This window comes from Culex quinquefasciatus, chromosome 1 (genome assembly GCF_015732765.1).
Source record: "Culex quinquefasciatus strain JHB chromosome 1, VPISU_Cqui_1.0_pri_paternal, whole genome shotgun sequence".
NCBI lineage: Eukaryota > Metazoa > Arthropoda > Insecta > Diptera > Culicidae > Culex > Culex quinquefasciatus.
In genome coordinates this window covers 93,030,969-93,051,039 of record NC_051861.1, presented here as the reverse complement: position 1 = coordinate 93,051,039, position 20,071 = coordinate 93,030,969, and the positions used below count along the sequence as shown (strand labels likewise).

The following is a 20,071-nucleotide window of genomic DNA, read 5'->3' as shown; positions in this document are numbered from 1 at the left end:
CCTTTGTTTCCTTATAATATTTGGAAAGTACAAAATAAGGCTTAGGGTTCGTTTAAAGGCTCATTTTATCAAAATGCTATTTTTCCTAGATCAGTAGAGTCCCTACCAATGACTTGCACGTATTATAAAGTATGATTTATGTTTTGGTTATTTTTGTAGAGAGCTTTTAAAAAATCTTGTTTAGGTGGGGCAAGTGTACCATATGGATTTTTAGTATGGAAAAAAATACGAATTGCTGCAGCAACATGTTTTATTGTGAAAAAAATACATAAAAGTTCTTAAAAACTGATAAACAATTGTTTAAAAAATTGTCCATACACGATATAATAATGTCATGAAAATTTACTATTTATCATCTAAGTCATTTTTTTTCTTCGTAAAAACGGTAAATTTTTTACTAAAATATTACTTTTCAATCTAAAAATGAAAGAAACGTTTCAAATACATCCTAATCTGATGTATCTATGTGATAATAGTTCAATTGTTAGTAAATTAGCATGTTTTTTCATGCATTGTTCCTCTTGCCCCAACGGGTTGTTAGTCTTGCCCCACTAGTTGAGTAGAACGTACGAAAAATCAAAAATTTTAAAATCATTTTTTTACATTAAAAACAGATTTTTTTAAAAACTTGTTCTATCAAAGTCTCAGTCAAGAACAGGAATAAGATGATTCTAAAAAATCCGACAGTTTTTTTTACGTTTTTAATGGGTTATAACGAGCATTTCCTTAGCTTGTTATACTTGCCCCACTCTCCCCTATATGGCCAGAACTTTAGGAAAATTTTGACCAATATTGTCAAGGACATTATTTTGGGCATGATATGGGGTCTTTGTACCAAAACTTTTTTTAAAGTGAAAAAATTAAAGTTGATATTATACACCCTCCAGCGACCCCACTTCCCCTCCGCATGGTTACAAATAGAATATTTGTCCCTATTTTGGGCCTAGTACCTATTTTGGGTCTACTAAACATAATTCCAAAATAAGAAATAACGCAATAAATTTATCACTCTTCATTTTTTTCTTAGCAAATTGCTACTTGCCCATTAGATCCAAAATTTTCACCACTTTTGCTTGCAGCTTCTTGACACTCAGCGTTACGGCGTTCATCACTCAGCACACGAATGAGAGCCGTTCCCCGAATCTCCAACCACCGGCAATTTGTTTTTGTTGGTGGGTTGCACAATCCCGTTGCAAAAACACTCACTAAACTGCCACCAAATCAATAAAATAACTGATTAAAGTTACTTCGTCCAGCTCGGAGAGAATGGATATATTTACGGTACATTTGACACTTCTACAAACTGCGACAGTGTGTGTGCGTTTTTTACATGTTACAGTCTTTCTTGCATATTACGGGATTGTTGTTTGGCAGTGCAATAATTGTTAAATTTTGTTTATAACTCATAAATGAATTATGTAAATGATGTCCATGCTAATTATGCACGTAATGCAAGTGAAATCAATCATTCTAATGTTGATTTGTGGCTTAAAACATCACAATGATTTAGCGTGTTTGTCGACCGAATTTGTGCGGCTGTACTGTACGAACAGGGGCAGGGGCTCGCCGCGTGCTTCGAGATTTCAACCAATTAGAAGGTAGGTCAAAAATAGGCACAAAGAAGGTCGTATCCTAGGAGCAATATCCCCAAAATAGGGACAAAAAATGTTCTAGTTTTTCGGGCTTATAGCATTAGCATTAAATAACCAACTTATTCATGTAATATAAGCAAGGCTGCCAATAGCAGTCAAATTAAAAATGCGCTCGGCTTTGTAGGCCTAAAATAGGGACAAACACCCTAGTTTGATCGAATATGTTGTGCGTATTGATCCTTGCACTGTAACTTGGATTTGGCCCGCACTTTTCTCTCGCACTTTTGACAACAAAATTTCAAAAAACTAGGCAACCAGCAGTTGTTTATTTACATTTCCAGTCGCAGTTTCCACCAAACTGGACATTCGCACTTTAAAATTGCGATTGACAGGTGAGCAACATCGGCTCGCTTTGATAATTTTTTGAGAAAATTAAAATTTCCCAAGCCAGTTTGACAAGTCGCAATAGTGCGATCGATAGCAATAATTTAGTGCGAAGTCCAAGTTAGTGAGAATTGCGCAATAGTGAAATAATTTTTTTTATGTTTCTAAAACTTTCAAACATTTTGGTTATTTTTTCACTTTGATATCTTGCCTGGTCTCTGTTCAATTTTACTTTTTTTCCAAATGTTGAACAAAATTTGTCAGCCGTTAGCCAATGTTTACTGATTTTATTCAACGTTTGAAAATATTTAATATTTGATTGGAGCCAAGCAATAACGTTAAAATTTTATAATTAGCTAATGAGGCCGTTGCAAATATTTATTGAAGTTTATGTCCCTCGACTCCGGCAAAAGTAGAATGGGTAGGGGGGAAGAGGGGGGTGGGGTCAAAAAAATATAGAAATTGAAATAACAAGCCATGGCATTAACATTTATAAAAAAAAGAGTTTTAAAATGCATTTTACACCTGCCCAGTTGTATTGCAATCATTAGTTTTCAAAATATCTAAGTATTGACGAACTTTTTTTATTCACCCGAAAAAAACAATTTTATGCAAAAATATTTTGAATTTTTATGCATTAGGTACTGTGCAACGGAATTTAAAAAATCTAAATATTTGTGATCGATCCCAGACATGCTTAACCCTCTACTGGACAAATCTTTTTTTCGAAAATATTTATTTTTCCCGTGTTCAGGAGGTCATTTTGAGAAACTTTTGTTCTACGAAAAACTTTACTTCTCTTGTTTTATTTTTAGTATTTTAATTTGCATTTATCTTGTTTAGTTTATGTTTATTTTTGGTAGTATTTAGCCTATTCTACCACCTAATATAATTACATTTTTCCTATCTTTTTTTTTCACGTTTTTACAGTCACTTTTTCAATTTTTTGCATGTTTTTCACATTTTCTGCTATAGAATGGCACTATCATCATTTAAATTGCAAAAAAAATGCGTAGAGGCATAGCCTGGGACACTACAAAAATTACTGCATACTTCTTTTTACTGAAAATATAGGAAATGTTAGTAAAAAACACAGCCAAAGTTGACCCATAAAAAAATGACATTTTTAAAAACATTGGCAAAGTCACATAAAACAAGTTAAACTTCCAACCCTGAAATTTTCTAAAATTTTAAGAGTTCTTCTTCTTTTTAAAGATCAAAAATCGGTTGGAAAATTGATTTTTGGCGATTGTTTTAGATCGAAGCCCGTCTAAAGGCGGGGTTAGGTTGTAGAGGGTTAATATGATTTTAAACGCTGGAAAATGCATTTCAATTTGTTTTCAGTCGATAAGACTTCTATTTCCATTAAAATTTGGAAGTTTTTTGAAAAAAATATTTTTTTTTGCTCCCTGATTTTTCGGACCGATTTTGAACTTTGAAAAATATTTGCAAGAAATCAATATCAAAATTAGTTATTTACTAGCGCAAGACAGAATGAGTCATTTTTCGAACAAATCTTTGTTATTATGACACTTGATCAAGTTCTGACCTCTGCGCTGCTGTGGATGAAGTGTGGACGAATGTGCGAATTCGGATTCACTAATTCAAATGCAGCTTGATATGGAATAAATTCCTTCTGTATTTTTTTTTATTTTTAATTTTGAGAAATGATACTAGATATAAATTTGTACACGTTCTGAACCCGAGTAAACAACAGTATTTAAATTGTGCTCTAACGTCATAGTAGCCTTGGTTTGACCAGGGCGCCGAAAGTTGTAAAAGTTGGAGCAATTTCCTCCCAAATAAGCATATTTTAGCAATCGGGGAGGAAAAAAATAAACACATTTCACGATATCCTTCGATCGTTTCCGCACGACCACAGTTTTCCCTAGGAGCCCTCGTATTTCATCGCTGTGTGGCGTGAAAATCACACCCCATTAGTAGGGTAGTAAGCAAGTAGTGGCGAAAGTCATATCGCGCTGTGTATGTGCGGTCCGAGCAATTAAAATGTCCCCGTACAATCTTGCACTGGAAATCACGGCCACCAAGGATGCAGGACCACCTCCTTTGGACTCCACTACAAGAAAGGAAAGTAAGGTCACACGCGTTACACCGTGCACGTGAGATTTAATAGCGGGTTGCACTGTTAAAAGTTGTGCGAGGGATTAGTTGTCCTAAATCCTGAGGGATTCGCACCGCTCTGGAGCCACCACTTTTGGCGAAATCTTGAATGATTGAGGTCTTTCAAAAATCTGAACAATTCGTTTGTGAAATTTCCGAAACGCGCAAACAAGATTTCTCTCCGTGTAGCGGACTTCCATGTCTTTAACGATCACTCTTGTTGGAAGATTAGTAGTAACTAGTGGACAAATTACCCCCTCTCTGTAACCGTGATATGTGTAGTACATTGGTGGCGTCAGAATGACAAACGCAGAGTCCTCGTCGCTATCGAACATTTGTACGGAATGCTGCGGGTTGAGACTGGTACTTCCGGAACCACTTTTCTTCCCTCTTTAAGGCACGCACCCTTCTGGGGGGAGAGGGCAAAATGGCACTCGCGGCACCTAATATCGTATCGGGCAGTTTGGGCACTTCCAATCAAACACTCTTCACAAACAAAAAATCTTCCACAAATCAGGCGTTACGCACGCGTTACGCGCCCGGCACTGTCAAACGTGTAACTTCGAATTCCGCGGTGGTCCCTGTTCGAAGGACCACATTCGAACCGGTCGAGGGTTGGATCGCGAATGCTGCCCGCTGGACTGGGACCGCATGGTCCAAGCAGGGCCCGCTCGGATTTCTTCGCACGTGCGCGTCGCCGAAGCTCGGGACAAGGACTTTTGTGCCACGAAGTAGGCGACGTCGACGACGACGACGAAGTTGCATGTCATTATTGCTGTTTTTGTTATTGTGGAAGCAATCGCACTCTAGGGTGGTGCTCTGCCGTTTTACGGCGATATAATGTATACGCCATCGAGGTGATTTTGCTGTAGACACGATTTTCTGTTTTTGTTCATTTTTTCAATTTAAAATGACTAATTTAGGGTCTGCTCTGTAGAAACTGTTAAAAAGTACAATAAAAATGTGGCCCCTACAAAATTTCTTGTTTTTCCTATTCTCTACGATTTTAAACCACAAACATCATTTGGCCGAAAAATAGCAATAAAAATCACTACTTTTACTTCCCAATGATGTATGTATACATTGCTTGATCAAAGCTGGCTACTAGGCTGGCTATATTTTTTGTGCCAGCTATTTTGACAGCTGAGCGGATCCCTTAATGCATTGTCCACGTGGATACTTTAAGGGGGGGGGGGAGGGTATTAGGGAGCGTTCTTTTATTACGTAACGCAGTTGGGGGGAGGGAGGGTTGGAGGCCGTGTTACGCTCCATACAAAATTTTTAAAATTTGTATGGAAATTTTGTTACTAATGGGGAGGGGGTCTAAAAATCCGTTTTTTGCGTTACGTAATAAAAGAACGCTCCCTTAACAATTGTATAAGCTCCATAAACACATTTTTTTTGCATGAACAGCTGTCCACAAGGGAGGTGGGTGGGTTTAGAATTTTCAAAAAAGTATCTACGTGGATGTGGATAAGGTGTCATCCATTAAGTACGTCACATTAAAATCAGCCAAAATTTACTCCACCCCCCTTTGTCACGATTTCCGTATGCTTTTAACACGCAATTTCACGCTTACTCAAAACCCCCTCTTCCCACAGAACGTGACGTACTTTATGGATGACGCCTATTGGACGTCCCTAAAATTAAATCGAAATAATGTAATAAAATATTGCCAAGTCTTGATTTGGTCCCAAAACCTTAAATCAACATTCAAACAGAATTTAATTTGACTTCTAGCAATTCTCAATGTATACATACATCATGATGAGTAAAATTGGCGTATACATCATTGTTTGTTTGCTTAATAAAAAGGGCCCCAGAGCAGTTTTTTGAAAAAATCTTTCGTCAGGAGGTAGCTTTTAAGATTATTTATCAGACTGTACAATAAAATTAAAAATGCCCAAAATGGCGTATACATCATATCGCCGTAAAACGGCAGTGCTGGCAGGGTGGATTTCAGGAAGAAAGGATCAAGGGTTTGGTTCTTGGTTTGGTAATTATTCCAGATTTGCTTCCCACTTTCGAGCCGAGGTTAGGGTCGATTGTGGTTCAGAAAAAGGGTTGGCCGATTGGTCATTAGTAATCGGAATTTCATTTGTTCGACAAGTTGGGAAGGTCACGAATTGGAATAGTTTAATCTGGCTGAGTATTTTTGGATCGCTCCAATCGATGGCTTAATTTGTCGGTAACCTTGAAGTGATTGGAAATACATTATTGTCGAAGTTATTAGAAGAAAGTTAGATCAACTCTTTTTTTCAACACTTAAAATTAAGTATTTTAGATTTGATTAGATAATTAAATTTAGTATATAGTTCTAATTCTGGACCAATTTTTTCGATATTAAAAAAAACTAAGAAATTTCAATCACTTTAATCGTTAATTGTTCAATAATTTATTTCTCCAGTTCCATATTTTTTAGTCTTCATTGTATTTATTTTTCTATTATGCATTTGTCATGCATTTATTGTTTTTGGATTAACCTAATATAATTCTTGAATTATGTTGCTTTTCAATTCATGAATCCTTGAATATTTCACTACTTCAACTTTCAGTTTATAAAAGCTTGAATAAACCTATTCTTCAATTCATTAATTCTCCAGTTTTTAATTTTTCAATGTTGACATTTTTTCCAATTCTTGTGATTTTTTCTTTAGGTTCTATAAGCTATTGTCTTCAATATGTTGATAGGCCCCTAAACAAAACTTTAGAATTCTTAAATTCTTCAATTTTGCAATCTTTCGATTCTTCAATTCTTCCTGTTTTAGAACTCAACTAGTCTTCAATTCCAGAAATCTACAATTTTTCGAGTGTTCAATTCTTTACCTTTTTAATTCTTCTGTTTTTCTTAAATTCTTAATTTTTTAAATTCTTTAATTCTTTATTTTTTGGATTTCTTGAATCTGAAATTAATTTCAATTCTTAAATTTTTGAATTCTTTAATTCTATTTTTTTTTTTGCAATACTTAGTTTATAATTAGTTTTTTTTTTTCAAATAAATAAAGGCTTTCCATTTCATATATCTTATGAATTTCATATCTTTTAATCATTAAATTATACAGGACCTTTCGATTCGGAAATTATTTGTTTTTTCAATTCTTAATTTTTTTCAAATCTTTTTTTTTGCGGTACAGTACTTGCTCGCTAACTGGGCTGAACGGAAAAATACGAGGGGACCACCGATGCATCATATTTTCCTGTTGAAATATTAAAATAAAAGTTACCGTAAACCGAGGTGTCTTTGATAGGATTTCGATTTGTTTTTAGAATATTTTCCAACAGGTAAGGTTTTTCTCAAAATTATTATTTTTAAAACATGTACTGGGGTAAACCACACAAAGTCCATGCACTATTTCGGAAAAAAGGTTTTTTCAATAATGTTTAGAAAAAAAGTTACGTTAAAAATTCTTAGTTTTAATTCCGGGGTGATGACTATGACTATCAATAGTTTTTCTTGTTAAAATCATATTTAAGATGTTCAAACTTTATTTGTACGCTAAATGTACCATCACTAAAGTAGCTGATATAGTTTTTAAGAAAAAAAATCAATGTTTATGTTTAGTTAACTAAGTGTATAAGCTTTTTAGCAAACTACATACAAATTTTAGGTAAAATAGTTAAAAAGTCGGAATTTTACCTGAAAGGAGAATGGGCGAATTTGGTCCAAGGATATACACGAACGGGACCAACTTTTTTCGAAAGATCTCGCCGAGACATGAAAAAATGTCTTCTGGACCAACTCTCTAAACCCCGGGGTTCAAAAGTTACATGTTGTTGAAGTTTGAGCATTTTGGGTGAAAATGTACAAAAAATCGTATTTTTGTTAATTCTAAAATCATTTATAAAATCTCTGTTTCATTATGGATTTTGCTCATCTTGACTTCATTCGACGCGTATCACCGAAAACTATGAGTTCTAATATGTCTTAGCATGATTGAAACATGATTTCTCTTGTTTTTATCCGTTTGAACCGTTTGTGCAAGAGGCATCCCATAGAAAAAAGTCGAAACTTCAAGGTATTGAAACCGGATCCGACCCAGACTGCTTCAGTGAGTATGGAAGGCTTCAGTGCAATGTTGTAACAACTTATTGGGATGGTCTGAGTCATCCGAGAACTCCTTGGAGTTAAGACCGATGAGTCTACCGCCGTAACAAGCAAGATGTCGGCGGTTTAAGACCACAGATCATACCCGCATGGCTTCAGTGAGTGTGGTAGACTACAACGCTGATGTGTTGGAGTGTCCTGGGTTCTCCTAGGACTCCCTGGAGTTAAGATCTGTGGGTATACTACCGTAACGAGCAAAATGTCGACCGGTTTTGACAACGGAACATACCCGCATAGCTTCAGTGAGTGTGGTAGACTGCTTTGCTAATATGTTAGGATGTCCTGGGTCATCCAAGGACTCCCTAGAGTTATGATCTGCGGAGCTACAGCCGTAACAAGCAAGAGGTCGACGGTTTTTGACCCCGGAACATACCCGCATAGCTTCAGTCATTATGGTAGACTGCTTTGTTAATGTGTTGGGATGTCTTTGGTCATCCTAGGACTCCCTGGAGTTATGATCTGTAGGTCTACGGCTGTTACAAGGACTCCCTGGAATGGTCCAGAACATCCCAACATAACAGCAATACAGTCTGCCATACTCACTGAATCTTTGCGGTTATGATGCGCGGTTATAAATCGTTGACCTTTTTCTTGTTAATGTGACCCAAATATCTTAACTCCAGGGAGTCCTAGGATGACCAAAGACATGTTAACACATTAAGAAAGCAGTCTACCATACTGACTGAAGCTATGCGGGTATGTTCCGGGGTCAAAAACCGTCGACCTCTTGCTTGTTACGGCTGTAGCTCCACAGATCATAACTCCAGGGAGTCCTTGGATGACCCAGGACATCCTAACATATTAGCAAAGCAGTCTACCACACTCACTGAAGCTATGCGGGTATGTTCCGTTGTCAAAACCGGTCGACATTTTGCTCGTTACGGTAGTATACCCACAGATCTTAACTCCAGGGAGTCCTAGGAGAACCCAGGACACTCCAACACATCAGCATTGTAGTCTACCACACTCACTGAAGCCATGCGGGTATGATCTGTGGTCTAAAACCGCCGACATCTTGCTTGTTACGGCGGTAGACTCACCGGTCTTAACTCCAAGGAGTTCTCGGATGACTCAGACCAATAAGTTGTTACAACATTGCACTGAAGCCTTCCATACTCACTGAAGCAGTCTGGGTCGGATCCGGTTTCAATACCTTGAAGTTTCGACTTTTTTCTATGGGATGCCTCTTGTACAAACGGTTCAAACGGATAAAAACAAGAGAAATCATGTTTCAATCATGCTAAGACATATTAGAACTCATAGTTTTCGGTGATACGCGTCGAATGAAGTCAAGATGAGCAAAATCCATAATAAAATGGAGATTTTATAAATGATTTTAGAATTAGCAAAAATACGATTTTTTGTACATTTTCACCCAAAATGCTCAAACTTCAACAACATGTAACTTTTGAACCCCGGGGTTTAGAGAGTTGGTCCGGAAGACTTTTTTTCATGTCTCGGCGAGATCTTTCGAAAAAAGTTGGTCCCGTTCGTGTACATCCTTGGACCAGCTCCCATACAAATTTGCCCATTCTCCTTTGTTAAAACTAGTTTTGTTTGTAAAATTATCAATTTATATTGCATTTTATACTGAATTCGAAGCACGAATCCCAAGTGTTCACATTTTACATGAAATTTGTTCAACTGAAATTGCCTTTTAATTTGGAGATTTTTTTTTGTTGTGTTTCAAAAACACATATTATTTATTATTTACAAACTTTTTTAACCTTCTCCTAGTGGAAAATTGTCCAAACAATCCGAAAATGCATTCCGTTTTCCGATTAAAAATCATGTTCATTGAGAAAATCAAGACACTTTGAGAAGTTTAAAATAATGACTTTCATCAACATTTTCTTAACTATAGTTAACTAACTTTTTAAACTTGTCAAAATTTTATGAAAAGTTCTTCTTGGGGTACTTTTAACACTTCTCTACCACGGTCAGTATGTTTCTAAACCATTCCCTACGTATTTTAATTGTACTCTTCATTTTGCGAAAAAATCGCAAACCTATCAAAGTCACCCCGGCTATCAAAGTCACCCCGTTTTACGGTACTCAAATTAATGTATCATGCTTGCTCTTCATATTTCTTTAATTCTGACTTTAAATTAAATAAATGTTTGTAAAAAGTATTTGTATTTATTGAAAATTATTTTTGCATCCATTAACCCATTTCGGTTTGTTTTGGTTTTTTGACGTTTCTGTATCTGTATAGTAGCAAAAATCAAATTTTCAAGCATGCATTTCACTTTTGTCAGAAAAAAAGTCTCTTTACACACATCAGACTGTTACAACCGACGGGATTCAAACCCAGCACTCACATAGGGGACTGGCGCCTTAACCCGCTCGGCTATTAGACCGGTGAAGCGAGAAGAGGATTTAATTAAATTTAATTTTATATATTACAATATATTAACTAATATTAATCAACCAACAAAATTTTCAACCAACCAAAATTCATATTGTTTTCTGTGCGTAAAAATTACAATCTTTTAACTATGCTCAAATTTACCAAAAAAAAAATTGAAACCTCAGAGAAAAAACATAAATAAGAGAAATGAAACGTTTAGCAAAATTTATGTTCAAAAAAACTATCTCAACAAATATGAGGACGTTTGGCAATTTTCAAGGTAAATCTAAAATTTATCAGTAAAACGATCATTAAAAAAAATAGGACTCATCAATCTTTAAAAAAATAACAATGTGAGAATTTTTAGTTTGCTTTGTAAATCCCAAACACTTTTGAATAATTCCAAAAGTATGTTTTGAGATTTTTTTTTAAATCTTTTTTTAACGGTGCACATCAACTTTTAATGCCTTTTACAAAAAGATTTAACAATTTGGAATTAGAAGATAAAAAATCTTTGGTTGCTGTGCACCATTTATCTAGTAATTTGTCACGTTCTAAATTTTATAATTTAGATTTAAAAATTTATTCAAACTATTTAGCATCACCCTAATAGCTCAACAAAAAAATGTTTTGAGTTCGAGGTGCACATTTCAACCAACACAATGTAAATGGGCCAATGTGAATTTGGAAGTATGCAATCTATCCTACTCACGTCAGAGAATGTTAACATTTAACATGAGTCGGAGAGAATGTTTCTTTATTAAACCAAATTGGACCCAATTACATTTAATATAAAACCAGATTTTATTTTCTCATAATTTACAGTTCGAATATTACTCAAAATTTGGAATGATTTTTTTTAAATTATGTTTCATCCCAACCTGGGACCCACGGACTTCGCAGCCCGCAAGTGGCACATTCCTACAAAATATCGACCAAGTGATAGAACCCCTTCCATGGCCTATTTTGTAATGAAGTGTTATTGTCGTCCCTTTAGAGTGCTGTGGCGCGTAGAATTTGTTTGTTTTGGGATTTGCGTTTTAATAATGTTTCTTTAATGAACATTTTAGTGTTAAATTTTGTTTTGAAAATATTTTTTCAAACATGTTGTGTTCATTTCTTAAAGAAAACTAAAATTTTGGATACCTTACTCTAACTTCCGTCCTGTCCTGCTTTCGTTTTTTGTTGTATTCCTGTTCCTTAAACCCACAACGATAACGGATCTCTGCCTTTTAACTTGGCAGTACCAGCCCGTCATCATCGTAGTTGGCCGGGCCTTTTTTGTTGTTGTTGTTTCTGATACCTTTTTTCTTCTCTCTCTCTATGTTTCAGCACCGTTTCATGGCGAAAGCGGAATTTGAATTAATTTGAATTTTTTAACTACTTCAGCCAAGCCTCACGCCACCGAGCCGGGCCAAGATGGTGGGTTGATTGTGTTTCAATTTTCACGTAGTTTTCCACCAGCAAAGGATTGCCGCAGTGGGGCGGGAAAAAATGGATGAGAAAATGGGTGAAGTTCATCAAAAAGAGTTGGTTTTGATGTAAAAATGCAATAATTTTGGCATTTAACTAAAAATGAATTTAAAATAGTCGACTTAAATACAAATTCGCGTTCAAATTACTTCAAAATATCAATAGTGCGAAAATAGGGACATCGTCCCCCTATTTTCGACCCATCAAACAGGAATCAGCCTTTCTAGAATGACCTGCGTGTGTATGTGTGGGGTGACTTTCAGTTCGGGTCATAAATCAACTTTAATAGGTCCAAATTGCGGCCAGAGTCGAGAGGGCACGGAAACCGACTGCCAAAACGGGTGACCGGCGTTCGGCACTGGCCTGGGACGCTAAGGTCAATACCGTATTTATGCAAAGTATTTCCTATCTGGCTGGCCCCTGGAAGGCAAAGGTTCGACACACGCGGATTGTCGGTTTTCAGGGCCGACGGTGGTGCAGCAATTGAGAGCCGGGCGAGGGTCAAGTGTATGGTGGCAATTTTCGGTAATTTTAGAGGGGAATTTTGGTGGGCGTCATTGGGGGGATGGAAATGAAGGGGTTTATTTGGGTCTATTTTCGAGATACCACTGCAGTCAGGTTGCAGTTTGTCTTGGAATGTGCAATTTTCGTCAAAAGGTCATTCGAAAGCCAAATTTTTGTCACAAGTATCAATCTTTTTTATAATTTGACTATTAAGTCTAAGTCTTAGGTAATTGAAAACAAGCCTTACCCGACAAACTTCGTTCTGCCTTTTTTCGTTTGTTGACGTTTTTAACTTTTTGGCTTATTAAGCCTCCTGGGATCAAAATTTGATTTTACGTAACTTTTCCCATACAATCTGCAGATTTTCCGGAATCGTTTCCAGAGTGGCCAAAGTTGTAACTTTTTGGCGTAAGAACCTTCCTTGGACTTATACGAACCCAACGCAACAAAGAGCACCTCGATCCGACTTTCTGTGTTGAATTGATTCGCGTTCGAACAAAACCGTCGAAATTTTTTATATATATAGATTGACAAATAAAGATTTCAAATTATGTTGCAAAATGACTTCTTCTGGCAATTATAATATATATAACAATACAAAATGGAATGTTTTTTTTTACTTTGAATTGTATAAAAAAAACTCACGAGACTTAATTTGCGAAATTGTAAAAGTATGACTTCAATTCCTGACAACTAACTCTGAATTTTCTCGAAATACTTATGATTATTTTAGCAGTTGCACCTCTTAATCGTTCTCCCCAGACCATTTTGCACAAGAATTCTTCATCAACCCAGAATATTCTCTTCCTTTGTCGAGGTACCGGCCACCCATTCAAGACTTTTTTCACCTCAAAACTGACGCCCCTTCCAAACTTCCCTGCGATGACCGTCCCTGACCATTCCGTGCCGTGCCAATTCGCATCCCGTGTCGGGGTGTGCTATCGCCACTCGTTTCAATGCCAAAGCCGTTGTTGCCAGAGCGCGAACCCCAAAATTTACGGTCACCTGTACAACTCATCATCTTGCACTGCAAGGAACAAGGTGGTTGGTCAGCGGAACTCTGACAGGTTCGTCCTCCGGCCCTTCTCGTAACTATTAATGACTTTTCACACGACAACTTTCCGGATCTCGGTTACAGATTTGTTTGTGCACAGGTAAAAAGAAGTTAAAATCTTGTAAAACGTGTAATTTTACATTAATTTATGTTGAAAAAAAGGTTAAAACACAAAAAGGTAAATTTACATACATTCTGATGTAAAATTACGTAAACTAAAACAAAGTCTTATTTTCAAAACACAAACACATTTTTTACTGCAGTAAGGGTAGATCAAAATTGGGGACGGATCTCGTGTTGTTGTTGCTTAGGTTATCCGGCCGATAGCGATCTTGATTTGTTTTCATGCCAATTTGAACGAAAACTGGTGCGAGTGATCTTGCAAGAAGTCCCCGCCGGCGCTGGTGAAATGAGGATAATTAGGTTGATGTATCATCGTGCTGGCCCTGAACGACGACGACGGAACTCCGCGATAAATGGGCTCCTCGTTTGTTGGTGTTTGTTTGGCGAGGGGCGTTTCCTGTTTGGTTAGTTAAACATACTGTTACGACGTGCTAGTTACACTTCTCAAAAACAGTTACACTCCGCTGGCTTGACTTCCTACAAATGGTCACCTGTCAACCTGACAATTTGTTTGTTTATAAACAATTGGAGAATCAAAAAACCATGCCGAAGTCGGTGGTCAAACCATCGGCGTCGTACTGTTACAACCTGCAATTAACCACGTAAGCTACTCTCACTTTTCACACGACGTTAAAAAGGTAACTGGACCGGGCGAAGGTTACACGGGTGCCATGTTCTGTTACATTATTTCAACCGTTGGGGTTGGAGCAGTTGGGGAGTTACTCCGCCAGTAATTTGTGACCGATTTGTTGTTCGCTATCTTGGCGCCCAAAACGGCGGAATGTCACACTGGAGTTCAAATCTAAACGGACAGATCTTCCCATCGGAACCGATTATGAGGGGGGAAGTTAGCCTCCAAAAAACTCACTGAATATTTGGTTATTTCTGGACTTCAACATTTTGGCCGAGCTAATCCATTATGGTTGGACGGGAGGGTTGCCCATGGTTTGAAGACATTGGCTATTTCGGGAGGCACAAAATCGAACGAAACCGGTAAAGGTTAACTAATTCAGCTTGCTTCTTGATGTACTTGGCCAAAAAGATGGTTTGGGATTGTCGATGTTAGATCGGAAATTAAACTACTTGTGGTTCAGATTCAATTTTTATATTTGTTTTTAATTGCCCTCCACGCCAAGTGCTGCTTAATTCTAATACATTGAAGAGCCGGTCACATTACAGCAAATGTTTCTCAATTGATTGATTGGTATTTTTTACCAGATATCTGAATCCTATCAATAAATTACTTTTATACCGTTAAATATTTTTTCAGTCTCAGGCTGAACCCAGACACCGTCGAAAAGGAATTTAGGTTTTTTAATTGTTTATTTACATTCATCTGACAATGTTTGTCTTAAAGAATAAAAGTTTGAGTACGGTTGATTTTATCACGAAAACGGACAGACGATTCACCAAATTCAAACAAATCTTCGACTTTTACAAGTATTAGGCTGGATACTCCAGAAAGTTTTTTTTTCTAAAACAAGCTCTTCCCGGCAAACTTCGTCCTGCCCTTTTTTGGTTTCCTGACGTTTCTTGTTGTTTGCTAATTCAGCCTCCTGTGATCAAAATTTGATTATACGCAACTTTTCCCATACAATCTGCAGGTTTTCCGGAATCGGTTTCAGAGTGGCCAAAGTTTTAACTTTTTGGCGTAAAAACCTTCCTTGGGCTTATACGAACCGAACGCAACAAAGAGCGCCTCGATCCGACGTTCCGTTTTGAATTGATTCGCGTTCGAACAAAACCGTCGAAATTTTTTATATATATAGAAGATTGTTACTTATTACTTTGCTTTTGCATTGAATAACGTAGTTTTTGCTAAACTCGTCAAAAAAACAAAAAAAAAAACCGTTCGAAGCCATCAAATTAGGGTGAACTCGTTACGCGGCGCTGAACACACCTTAAATTTCGCATTGACCGTGACCGATCCCACCCCGCAGAACCTGAAACAGAAACCTAACCTCACATATGGATTTATGCAAATGCAAATGCAGAGCCGCAAAAATTCCAACGGAATCGAAGCTGGGAGCCACTTGCATAACCCTGACCGTGTGTGTGTTGTTGTGAGACCTCGTTAATTTGACAAAATAAACGCACTTGCAAATGTTGCCAAACTAGTGGTGTTTTACTGTAGCTCCTGTTCGAATCGCTGCAAAGCGCGATTGTATCTCATTTGTGAGGAGGAAAATTTTCCTCGCAAGCACATTTCCTGCATTTTACTCGATTCCTTCGCATAAATAGCCCGCACAAAAACAAAACAGCAAACTTTTCCGCGCGAAATTGCCGGTCATTTTTCGCGCGTAATTACCGTTGCGTGGTGGCGGCTTTCACGTTTCAACCGCATTGGCGTTGCGTTTGGGGTCTCAACTGCGTGCGTGTTGGGAAAATTCTACCCACTTGTAAGCACCCGTAATTCTCATTAGATAATTGGGCATGATTGGTGGCACTATGTTGCACGCAGTCAATAAAGTCTCAAAAAGAGAAGTGTACCTTTTAAAGTATGTACCAACTCTCAGGAGACGTCATTTACTTCCCCGTCAGACGGAAGGCGTGATCACACAACTCATGCCACGAAAAATGCCAACCAAAGTAGACGGAATTTATGTTTATTCAGATTTTCTCTTCCATGTACATAAATACAGTTACAGTCGTCGGTTCTGACCATGCGCGTTGACGCAAGCATAAATGGAGTACCCGACGCGATTGGTAGTAAGCAATGTATTTCTTATGGAGCGAACTGTCAAACTACCACTCGAATCGGGTATTCCATTACTTAGCACCAAATTCAACCCGCCGACTCGCGTTGCGCGACTAATAACTATAAGCTTATGCATTGTCCCGCCCGTGTGGATCAATCGGACCGCGCACAAGACTCACAATCCAGAGGTCGCCGGTTCGAATCCCGCGGCGGGCGCTCTAAAATTCTTTGTGTAAATATGGTTATTCGGCGCCGTCGCTCCGTGCCATACTTTCATACACTTAGGAGCCCAGGGCGGCGAAGTCCTTGTAGATAAAAAGGAAGACACTAGTGGTTGGTACTAGCAATGGTGGCCGACAGCTATAAAGTCAACTTCGTTCGTTTTATGCATTGGTGTGGATCATTAGTCATCATCTACCTGAAAAGCCCTTTATAGGCCCCCAAAACCAAAGCTAAAAACTAACTTAATCCACCTATGTGGTTGATGCCTTCCTCACTTTTTACCAACAATGGGTAATATGAGTGGTTTGGACACATATTTCAGCTATTTTTTTGAATCCAGAAAAAAACGTACTCACATATAACTTAAGTAATCATAACTCGAGACAAGGTTGCCAGATCTTCAATGTTTTGGACTCGTTGGAAAGGTTTTTCGATTACCTAACCAACGATGGGTCGGATGATGGATCCGGACATAGTTTACATACATTTAAGTGAGATCCGGCTTCCAAAAAGTACATAAATATTACTTAAGTGGCCATATCTCGAGAAAGGGTTGCCAGAGCTTCAATGTTTTGGATTCGTTGGAAAGGTTTTTCGATTACCTAGCCAACGATTGGTCGGATGGTGGATCCGGACATAGTTTACATACATTTAAGTGGGATCCGGCTTCAAAAAAGTAGATCAATATCACTTAAGTGGACATATCTCGAGACATGGTTGCCAGATTTTCAATGTTTTGGACTCGTTGGAAAGGGTTTTTGATTACCTAACCAACGATGGGTCGAATGGTGGATCCGGACATAGTTTACATACATTTAAGTGAGATCCGGATAAATGTGAAAACACATTTTTATATATAACTTTTGAACTACTTATCGAAACTTCAAACAATTCAATAGCGATGTATGGGACCCTAAACCAAGTCGAATGCAACCGGTTTGATCAAAATCGGTCCAGCCAGTGCTGAAAACTTGGCAAGAATTTTGAACACATACATACATACACACACACACACATACACACACACAGACATTTGTTCAGTTTTCGATTCTGAGTCGATAGGTATACATGAATATAGGTCTACGAGCTGTATTTCAAAAGTTCATTTTTCGAGCAGGATTATTGAGGTTTTGCAGCGCGACTGTGTTTCAAATGTAGGTGGCGCCAAAATGAGGTTACTTGCCAAAAATCGTATTCCTTTCTGCTGGATTAAAGTACAAAATCGCTTATTTCTCATGATTCCCTGCATCAATATAGAGGATTTGCAGCAAAGCTAAAAGACACATGTCGCCACCTATGAACAAATAGCGTAAACCTATGATTTTTTTTTAAATGTGTTTTTTCCTCCTTAATCAACATTTTTACAAAACTTATGCCGGATTCGGATGAGAAAAATTATTTCCAACAATTTGGTGTACAACTTTCCAAAATTTGTTTGATTTTTCTATGAGAAAACTGTAAATTTATAAAAAGATAGTAATTTGGCCTATTTGGCAAGAAAGTCTGTCAAAAATCAATAAAAATGGTTGAATATACCTTAACACATCTGTTATCAACTATAGAGAATTTGCAGCAAAGCTAAAAGACACGTGTCGCCACCTATGAACAATTAGCGTAAACCTATGATTTTTAGAAAAAATGTGTTTTTTCCTTCCTAATCAACATTTTTATAAAACTTATGCCGGATTCGAATGAGAAAAATTATTTCCAACAATTTGGTGTATAACTTTCCAATATTTGTTTGATTTTTCTATGAGAAAACTGTAAATTTAGAAAAAGATAGTAATTTGGACTATTTGGCAAGAAAGTCTGTCAAAAATCAATAAAAATTGTTGAATATACGTTAACACATCTGTTATCAACTATATAACTGGTTATTTCCTGGATATATACAGGAAACTCATTTTTCGTGTTCCAAAACATGTTTTTTAAAGAAAAAGGTCACAAATTTTTGCGCGCCCAAAAGTTGATGTTCATTATTTTAAAGCAAAAAATTTTTCTCGTCTTTTGCAACCAGTTTCATTAAGATTGATGCAGGGAATCATGAGAAATAAGCGATTTTGTTCTTCAATTCAGCAGAAAGAAATACGATTTTTGGCAAGTAACCTCATTTTGGCGCCACCTACATTTGAAACACAGTCGCGCTGCAAAACCTCAATATAACTGTATATTTCATTGATATATACGGGGAAACTCATTTTTTCGTGTTCCAAAACATGTTTTTTAAAGAAAAAGGTCACAAATTTTTGCGCGCCCAAAAATTGATGTTCATTATCTTAAAGCAAAAAATTTTTCTCGTCTCTTGCAACCAGTTTCATTATGATTGATGCAGGGAATCATGAGAAATAAGCGATTTTGTTCTTCAATCCAGCAGAAAGGAATGCGATTTATGGCAAGTAACCTCATTTTGGCGCCACCTACATTTGAAACACAGTCGCGCTGCAAAACCTCAATTAATAAAACTGGTTTCAAAAGACGAGAAAAATTATTTGCTTTAAAATAATGAACATCAAGTTTTGGGCGCGCAAAAATTTATGAACTTTATCTTTAAAAAACATGTTTTGGAACACGAAAAAATGAGTTTCTCGATATATATCAATGAAATAAATAGTTATATAGTTGATAACAAGTGTGTTAACGTATATTCAACAATTTTTATTGATTTTTGACAGACTTTCTTGCCAAATAGTTCAAATTACTATCTTATACTAAATTTACAATTTTCTCATAGTAAAATCAAACAAATATTGGAAAGTTATACACCAAACTGTTGGAAATAATTTTTCTCGTCCGAATCCGGCATAAGTTTTGTAAAAATGTTGAATCTGAAGGAAAAAACACATTTTTTCATAAAATCATAGGTTTACGCTATTTGTTCATAGGTGGCGACATGTGTCTTTTTGCTTTGCTGCAAATTCTCTATAGCCTTACCTCAGTGAGGAAGGCAAAACTCGATTCGCCACCTACATTCGAGTAGGAGAACTTTGGTGCAAGGTTACGTTTACGTTTTTGCGCGATAAGTGCAAAGGGGAGTGAAAACTATTTTAATGCATTTTAAAAGAAAATTGATCAAAATCAAAATCAAACCATCCACATTAACGACCCCCGGGTCTTTTGTGGTCTCTATTGCAAGTTTCTGCTCGAACCTAGGAGTCCGAAGGCTTGAATGGGGAGAGCACCCAAACCTCTTTCTACTCCAAGGAACCTTCCACCCCAGTGTTTGAACTGACGACCTTTGGATTGTGAGTCCAACCGCCGCCAGCGATTCCACCGGAGTAGGCTTGGTTTGGTGTGTTGTTTGTACTTATGGCATGGAGACGACTCCTACACCTCGAATGACTTAACGGCCTAACAACCAAGGCCGGGACCGACATTTTACTTCCTCATCCGATGGAAGGTTGGAGCAGATGGGAATCGAAAATTGATCTTTTGGAATAAAATAAAG

General features: G+C 37.2%; 1 protein-coding gene across 4 annotated transcripts in view; it reads right to left on the bottom strand.

Moving 5' to 3' along the window:
- LOC6042705 (echinoderm microtubule-associated protein-like CG42247) overlaps window positions 1-20,071 on the bottom strand; it is a 145,401-nt gene that overhangs the window by 70,338 nt on the left and 54,992 nt on the right. Inside the window, exon 1 of one of the 4 annotated variants that reach the window (XR_005277678.1) lies at window positions 4,352-4,711. The exons of the other annotated variants lie outside the window; for them this stretch is intronic. The gene's annotated coding sequence lies outside the window, so the exon portion shown is untranslated. Of the gene's footprint in view, window positions 1-4,351; window positions 4,712-20,071 lie in introns of those variants that run through there. 4 annotated transcript variants of the gene reach the window in all.